Genomic DNA, 8,778 nt, shown 5'->3' with positions numbered 1-8,778 from the left:
GGCCTGTCTCTTGGAAAACTCCTACTCATCTGTCAGGCCTCAGCTCCAGGACACCTCTTCCAAAAAGCAGGGGTTAAGAGCACAGGACCTGTGAGGCCCTGGATAATCTTAGTCTTTCTCAGCCTCATCTGTGGGACAGATGGGAACAACAATACTACATAGCTTGTAGGATGCTCGGTGAGAAGAGCTTGACACATAGGGCCCTACTTCTGATCATCGTGATATTTTTTTTTATTTTTTTATTTTTTATTTATGATAGTCACAGAGAGAGAGAGAAAGAGGCAGAGACACAGGCAGAGGGAGAAGCAGGCTCCATGCACCGGGAGCCCGAGGTGGGACTCGATCCCGGGTCTCCAGGATCGCGCCCTGGGCCAAAGGCAGGCGCTAAACCGCTGCGCCACCCAGGGATCCCCGTGATCATCGTGATATTATCATCACTCCTTAGTGACCCCCCTGCCCCCATGTCCCTCCCAGGGAGGCTTGGCCTCTGAGTCCCCACCATGCCTTGTGAGTACCCCTTCAATCAGGTGGTGATTATGGCCATGTGTGTCTCTCGCTGGACAGTGAAGCCCTGAAGGTGGGGACTGGGTCGGATTTGCCTGGGGGGCTCCAGAGCACAGCCTGAGCACAGGCGGGGCGCAAGCCTCACACTGTTTTAGGTGAGGGACTGACCCTGGCTGGTCGGTCCCTGGCCTTGGCTCTGACACCGACAGGCTCGCTGTCCTGGCCAAGTGGCTGTTCCCCACTGAGCCTGGGTTTCCTCGTGTGTGACTTGGATGACCTTTGAGGCTACTTCTTCCAGCCCCAAAACGCTGTGAGTCCATGTCCCAAACCCGAGTCACCATCCTGCCCCCGAACCAGCCCCCACTCGCTTCCCTGCCCCATCAATGGCTCCACTGTTCTCCGGTGACCTAGGCGTGAAACTTCAGTCATTTTTGACTCATCCGCCTCTTTATCCCCTCATGGCTAATCATCAGCCACGACAGTTTTTCCTTCAAAATGTTGCTCACATCCGTTGTCCCCTCTCTGGTATTCTGGTCCCCTCTGTCTGAAGCCGGGGTGATGTTGCCTACTTTCTAACCAGCCGGCATCCTCCCACTTTCCATCGTGGCCATCTCCCCAGTGGAGCTCCCCAAGTGCCACTGCCCTGGCCACCCTAGAGATGCATACCTGTCACCTGACAGGGGATTAGCAGCCCTGAGTCTGGCAGCGGGGAGGCCAGGTGTGCCCGGGAGAGACCGGGCAGGAGGGGGGACCCTGAGTGGAGCATGGGATGCCCCCCCCCCCGCCAGGTCACGGTGGCTTGTCTCCCAGCGCGCACATACACATCTGCTCACACATCTGCTCGGGAGACCCAGCATGATTAGATAGAGCCCTGCCCGCTCGCAGCTCACACCGGACAGGCCCCATATTGTAGGGTGCACAAGGGGCGCTGGGCGCTGCTCCCTCGGCCTGGAATCGGGAAGCTTCACAGGGGAGAGATGGCTGGTCTTGATCTCGAACATGGAGAAGTTCTGTTTTCTTCAGATGGGGTTTCAGGCCAGGAAGCAGCCCGTCCATGGGGGAGGTGTTTGGGGCGGCTGATGCTGGCGGGGTGAGGCTGGCAGCGGGGAGGTGGCGAGGCTGAGCAGGGCTGGGTGGGCTGGGTAGGCTGGGGACCCTTGCTGGTCATAGGTCAGGGACCCCTTCCTGCCATCTGCAATTCATGTCCCCCAAGCAGAGCTGACTCTCCGACCCTGGGAGGCAAGTCGTCTCTGTAAAAACCAAAGTGACAACCTGTGGCTCCGCACTCTGCAGTTTCCCCATGCTGCCCTTCCCTAGTTCCTTGTCCTCTACCAGCCCCGTGGGGTGGCCCTGGGCAGCTCGTTACCCCCATTTTACAGATGAGGGAACTGAGGCTTGGAGAGGGGAAGGGGCTTGTCCAGGGTGATAGCTAGTCTTTGCCAGAGTGAAGTCTGGAATTTCCCTGGCCCTGGAGGCCAGACTGTAGAGGTTGGGGGGAGTCAAGCTCCAGTGCCCATGTCCTCCCAGGGTGAGGCTGGCTCTGGGGGACCCAGAGGGGGGATGGACCCAGCTGCTGGGAGGCCGGGATTGAGACTTGTGCCCACTGGGGCCCCCCCAAGGCCAACTGTGTGAGCAGGAGCCCCCTGCCTGGGCGCCCCGGGGTGGGGGTCAGCCCCAGGGAGCCGGAGGGACTGGGTGGCGGATTTGTGTTTCCACTCGATTCCCTCGGTTGTTTTTCAAGAGCCGTGGCAGGATCCCGAGGGGCGGGGCGGAGGCGGGGAGACCTCAGGAAGGCGCCAAGGCCCCCGCTGCCCGCCCCCATGTGACTCCTCTGATTGACGACAGTGCCACATGGAAGGGCCTCGAGGCTTCCGTCCTGCGCTGGCAGGACGGGTGTGTGACGTGGACCAGGGCACCGGGCCCACACTGGGTGACTTCCCGCGTGACCCGCGCCGTCTCCAGTGCACTTTCCATTGGAGACCAGCCCCTTTGACTGCGGGGTAGGAGAGGCCCGTGACCGTCGCCTGACCCCCGCTGCCAGCACAAGCCCAAGGGGCAGGTACCCAGGGCCAAACCCGGGCAGGGCTGGGGGTGGGGGTGGTGCCCCGAACCCTGGGAGTCCGGTCAGTGCCTCCCGGCTCTCCAGCAGCCCTCCCACCTGTCCCTCTGCCCCCTCAGCTCGCCTGCTGTCCACGGCGGGTCCCCTTCCTCTGCTGCCTCCCGCCACCATTTCGGGCCTGCTGCCTCGCCACACGCCGTGCGTCTCTTGACTGCGCCAGGCCTGGCCATGCTGGGCTCGCTGTCCCTGCTGGTTGTCTTTCCGGCCTTCCAGAACTGCCCAAGGCCTGGCCTCTCCCCTCCCACTCACCTGCGGTCCCGTCTGCATTTCTCCAGTGGTGGCAGGAGGAGTGGGGACAGCTGCTCCTGCTTCAAAATCTGCTCAGCCATCCTAAGCTACATGGTGGCGGGTGAGTCCTGGCCCTTCTCTGGGCCTCAGCCTCCTCCTCAGTGAAGCGGGGGGATAGTTACAGAGCCAGCAGCCTCCCAGCACTAGATCTGAGGAGATAGGTGGCTGGCACAGGGTAGGGGTCAGGGAGGAAATGGAAGAGCTCAATGGAGATTGGACTCACCATTAGCTGTACAATCCTGAACGATACCGATGGTTCCTGAGCCTCAGTTTCCTCCTCTGTAAAATGGGTATAATAGTTCCTTCCCTTGAGACTGAACAAACTACTCCCGGGGAGGAATTATCCACCTGGCCAGGGTGAGGGAGGGCTTCCTAGAGGGGCAGCTCTCATGGCTCTGGACAGTGATTGGCCAGCAAAGACTCGTAGGAAAGTGCTCCAGGGCAGGTGGAAACCAGGAGCTTTAAGCTGAGACCAGGAGGGGTGGAGGTGAGACCTGGGGCTTTGGCCCAGGGGAGCAGGGGCCTTCTGGGATCCCACCCCAGCCTCCTCACCCTGCTTCTGCAGCCAGGGGGCTGAGGTCACTTCCTGCTGTGCAAGCTGGTTCCCTTCTCTGTGCCTTTACTTGTGCTGGGCCTCCTGGTTTCCAGACCCTCTGGCAGAAACCCTACCCACCCCCATGACCTGTGTGACAACTTGATTCTTTCAGGAAGCCTTCCTAGGCAGGGCCGTCTCCCTGTCTGTCCTGTCAGCGCTGCCTGTTGTACAGTCCACCATGTCGGATTGTCTTGTAAGCAGTGCACAGGCCTGGAACCTAACAGGAGCCCAGGGACCACTAAGCCCCCAGCAGCAGCCTCCATGCTGGCTTTCCACTCATCCCTACGCCCAACCCTTGCTACCATCCTACGGGGCCAGGAGGGATAAGGGACCATCCCACCATTGATGTAGAGGTCTGAGAGACCAGGAGGCTGCCCGGCGCCCACAGCAAGGTGGGGAGCAGACAGGAACGCAGCACTCACTTGTGCTTTCCCTCTCTGTCTCTCTCTGGGGTCTAGTGGAGGCAGGTTTCCTTTCTGTTCAGCTGGAACTCTAGAGTCTGTCCTGCTTTTGTCCCTCTAGGCCATGCAGACTTCCTGCCCTGCCCGCTGGCCTGTCTGCTGTTGGAGGGTCCCCTGATACTGTCACTAGGTCTGTAGCCACAACCCTACTGCTCCAGGCACCTGACTGGGGCTGAGCTGAGGTGTCCACAGTTCCCATGTCTGGGAACACATGGAGGGTGCAAGGAGAGCCCTGGCAGTAGGGTAGGGAGGCACTGCCCTGACCCAGCTGGTGACCTTGAGCCATCACTCACCTCCCTGAAGCTCAGTTTCCACCACTGCCCTGCCCCCGTTCCCCTGCACCCCCCCAAAGAATGAAGTGCTGCCTTCTTATGCACACATCAAACCTGCGAGGTGTAAAACAAAACAAAACAAAACAAAACAAAAACCTGCAAGGTGTGTGTGGTTTTACAGATGAGGAACCTGAGGCTTTGGGATGCCTGGGACCCACCGGAGGTGGGAGGTGGGCCACTGAGCCCCTGCTTTGCTGGACTGTTTGTAATATCTCGGCACCATGGGGCTCATGAGGGTCAGTGTCCTGAGAGTTCTCTGTGAAGCTTTTAAAAACTTCCCAAAGAAGAAGCTTTGTTCTTCAAGCTGGGTGACCACAGGCCAGGTTCACCCTCCAGTGGTTCCACCGTAGGGGCCTGCAACCCCACGATTATGAACCACTCCCTAGGGTAAACTTGCTTTCTCTCTCTCTCTTTTTTAAAATTTGATGTATTTATTCATTAGAAAGACACAGAGAGAGACAGAAACATAGGCAGAGGGAGAGTAGGCTCCCTGTGGGGAGCCCGATGCAAGACTCGATCCCAGGATCCCGGGATCACGTCCTGAGCTGAGGGCAGACACTCAACCACTGAGCCACCCAGGCATCCCAACCTTGCTCTCTTTAGAAACCTGCCTGTTCCCATCTTAACACATAGCAGGTGCCAGGTCGTCACTAACTCAGAGAATGACTGGACCATACTTATGAGAGAGTGGGCAACGTGGGGGGAGTCGCCGCCAGGGATGGGAGCACAGAAGGCATGGGGGGTTGTGGCAAAAGCCCTGGTAGGTCTCTAGCCCTCACCCCTGACCTCCTACAGTTTATTCTTTTTTTTTTTTTTTTTAAGATTTTATTTATTTGGGAGAGAGAAAGCACTAGCAGGGTAGGGGCAGAGGGAGAAGCAGACTCCCTGTTGACATGGGGCTGGATCCCAGGACCCCAGGAGCATCACCTGAGCTGAAGGCAAAGGCTTAACTGCTGAGCCACCCAGGTGCCCCTACGGTTTATTCCTTGCACGGCATCCACAGCATCCTCGTGGAAACGGCAGTCAGGCCACAGCACCCCCTGCTCCAAGCCCCTGAGGGCCCCATCACGCTGGGGTTCCTCCAGCAGTCCCCTGTGTTCTGACCCCCTTTCGCTGGTCCTCCCTGTTTCCCCTCACTCCCTCCGTTCCCACCACTCTGGCCTCATGGCTGCTCCTAGACTCCCTGGCACAGGCCCTCTCAAGTCCTTCACATGTGCTGCCCCTACTGTCTGGAACATTCTGCCCCAGATATTCTTCCTCTCTTCATTCAGATCTTTGTCAAACAGCACACCCTTCCAGGGGCCTTCCCTGTCCACCATTTCTAATGTCCACCCTTCCTGCCTTCCTGACCCTGCTTTGTTTGCCATCAGAGAGCCTGTGTCCACCTGACATTAGCATGTATCTTCACTTGTCTATTGTTCATCACCACGGGGTGAGGGCAGGAGTGGTCTGTTTCATCCACTGCTGTGACACCAGGGCTGGGACAGGGCTGGGTCCGTGACTAGTGCCCAACTCCTATTTGTAGAAGGACCGAGGGAAAGACCTCTTTCTTCTGCTTAACCATGGAGTGCCTCCCGTGTGGGGCTCTGTGTTAGGTGCTTCTAGAACAAGTCAGCAGAGGAGACTGTAGCTCACTTGAGCCCAGCTGACCCCAAGGTAGCAATGGTCATTAAGTGAGTATATGTGAAGCGTCCCGAGCCCCATGGCTTCTTTTCTCCTTATTTGCCTTATTACCAGATGTGGTCTCTAAGGCGCCTGAGAACAGGGCTGCTGGGGGGAGAGTGGGGGAAGGGGAGAAAGCTGGGTATGGATGAAAGAGATTAAATTAAATTTTCGGGAAAATTTTCTAACAGGCAAAACTGTGCAACAAGGAAGGGACTTCCTCAGGAGGAAATGTGCTCCCTGTCAGCAGGAGCCAAGTGGAGGCTGGTGGCCTTGGAACCCCACCCCACCAGCCCCTAGCGCCCGAAGCCGTAAGGTGATGTAAGGACTTGGGGGTCCTCCCCGAGGTTGGGGTGGGCCAGGCCCTGGGGCTTGCAGCAGGCATGGGTCAGCCGTCTGAGCAGGCCTAGGCAGCAGAGGCCAGGCTCCAGTCCCCAGTCCACAGGCTGCTGGGACTCGGCCAAGCAGCCATATTGGGCCTCTGGGCCTGTGACCCGCAGCCCAGGCCTGGGAGACAGGAAATGGCCCAGCGGCCCAAGGCCCCTAGCAAGCCCTGGCTTCCTCCCCACCTCCCACAGTGGCCTCGGCTGCGCCCCTGCGCCCCGCGCCCATGGGGTTAAATCTCTCCCTGTCTCTCTCTGCTCCGAGTTGTTTTCCAAGTGAAGCAGAGAATGGTTCTCTTGTTACCAACATGGCTTCTGGGCATTGGGTAATGCGCTCCCTCTTCTCCCTGCGCAGCTCCACAAAGGGACCTTTTGTTCGTCTCCCTGCCCCTCTCCCTGGCTCTTCCCCTGCCCCCCACCCACCCTGACTCCCTCCTCCCCGCCTCCCGCCCCACACTGCACCCCTGGGCTGCGAGGACTGACCGTGGTCTGGCCGCCCGGGGAGGAGAAGGGCCTTGTGGCCGCGGCGGCCATTTTGAGAGCGGCCTTCCTGGCCGTTCCCCTGGCTCCTGAGGGGCTTGGGGGTCGGGGAGGCCACGGGGGGGGGGGGGGCGGCTGGCGCTCCACGGGAGGTCTCCTGTGCCCTCCCACCCTCTAGGGAGCAGGGGCACCCTCCCGGCCGGGCCGCCTCCGTGCCCCCTGAGACCAGACACCTTCCCGTCCATGTCCACCATGTGGCTTGACCCTCGGCAGCCCCCGAGGCGGGAGTGACCCCGCTTCCGCAGGTGGAGGCTGAGGCCCAGCGGGGGGGCTCGGTGAGCAGGTGCTGCAGCTGGAGGGAGCCGCGCTCCTCCCCGGAAACCGCTCCAGGAAAGAGCCCTGACCCATGGGAAACCTGGAGATGGAGGCCTGAAACCAAATTTACTGGAACTTTTTGGAAACAGAACAGATTGTGCCCAAGATGGGAGTGTCAGGAAGCCAGTCAGGTATCGAAGCGTCCGCTCTCAGGGAAGACAGTCTCTGTCCACTGTCCCCTCCTTTGCCCCTCACAGCGGTCCTGCAAGGCAGGCAGGGACAGGCCGCCAACAACATTTTTCAGATGAGGAAACAGGCACAGAGAGGATACACAGCTAGGACTTGGCGCTCACCCAATTGACTCCAGCTCCGCTTGTCTCTTTCCAGAGCGGCTGCCCACTCCGTGAGAGGCCCAGGGACTTGGGAGGAGACCTAGGTAGATCACAGCAGCAGCCCCAGCCTCGCTGTCTGCAATCACAGGAGCCAGTGCACTGAGGAGGTGCTCAGGTGCCTCCTCCATCTCACTCTGTCCCTGCATCTATAGGGACATGAAACAGACCACCTGCGTGGTGCCAGCAGTGTGCACTCACCTGTAACCACTGAGCTGGGTCTGGGGCCTTAGGGCCATAGCAAGAAGAGGTTAAATGGATGGGTTGGGGATGGATGGATGGATGGATGGATGGATGGGAAGCTGGGGGAACAGAGAGAGAAAGTGAAGATTTATTCACAGTTGACTACATCCCTGGGCCTGCCCTCAAGGAGCCACAGTCCAGGAGGAGAGGTAAATCACTGAAGAGCCAGTGTGCTGCAAGACAGGGCTCCTGGGAGCTCACCCCTAGCTGGGAGGTTGAGGAAGGGAGGCTTCTTGGAGCAGGTGATGACTGAGGATGGAACCTGAAAAGACGAGGATAAGTCAACTAGGCAAAGAAATTGAGACAGAAGGTGGGCAAGGAGCTGGCATGGGAGTGGGCCTGGGGCTGGGGAGGAGAAGTGAATGGTGTGGGATGGGGTGAAGAGGCCACAGCAATGTGCCAGAGCAGGGTGGGGTCAGGGAAGGTGGGAGAGGTGGGCAGGGGAGGATCCATGTGGGCTGCTGAGGGTAGTCAGGGGGGCTTCTGAGGGCCTAGGATGCCCTGATGAGGAGGTAGGTATATGAACTAGATCCCCAGGGCAGTGAGGTGGTCACTGAAGGATTTTCAAGTGGTCAGATTTGTGTTCCAGAAAGATCACATGGGCTAGGTCTGTGCCAATCTGGCTTATTACTGTTTTCCCAGCACCCAGCTTGTGCCTGGAATATAGTAGGTGCTCAATAAATGTTTTGAATCAATCCACGAATACCAACAGTGTCCTCTGAGGTAGTGGCTAACTCCAGTTGTAGGACTGGGGCCTCAGCTGCCTCATTTGTAAAATGAGGATAACAACACCTGTCTCCTGGGGTGCTGAAGTGGCGAAGGGATGGAGCTCAGTATCCTGCATGAGGTCCGCGCTCCATAACTGGCACCTTTCTGAGATGCGTGCGGGATATGCTGTGGGCAAGCTGAAGGCAAGGGCCAGGTTAGAAGGGGCAGAATCAGGGGCGCCTGGGTGGCTCAGCGGGTGAGCGTCTGCCTTTGGCTCAGGGCATGATCCCGGAGTCCTG

General features: G+C 58.8%; 1 long non-coding RNA gene across 1 annotated transcript; it reads right to left on the bottom strand.

Moving 5' to 3' along the window:
• Positions 1–221: 221 nt before the first annotated feature.
• LOC140642858 (uncharacterized) lies at positions 222–6,907 on the bottom strand. Its single transcript, XR_012039259.1, has 3 exons — positions 6,828–6,907; positions 3,135–3,190; positions 222–1,754 (listed from the first exon to the last, which is right to left on the bottom strand). It is a non-coding gene; the product is annotated as an uncharacterized lncRNA (long non-coding RNA).
• Between the last annotated feature and the right edge of the window lie 1,871 nt (positions 6,908–8,778).

This window comes from Canis lupus, chromosome 11, assembly GCF_048164855.1.
Source record: "Canis lupus baileyi chromosome 11, mCanLup2.hap1, whole genome shotgun sequence".
Lineage (NCBI taxonomy): Eukaryota > Metazoa > Chordata > Mammalia > Carnivora > Canidae > Canis > Canis lupus.
This window is presented reverse-complemented; position numbering and strand designations above follow the sequence as displayed.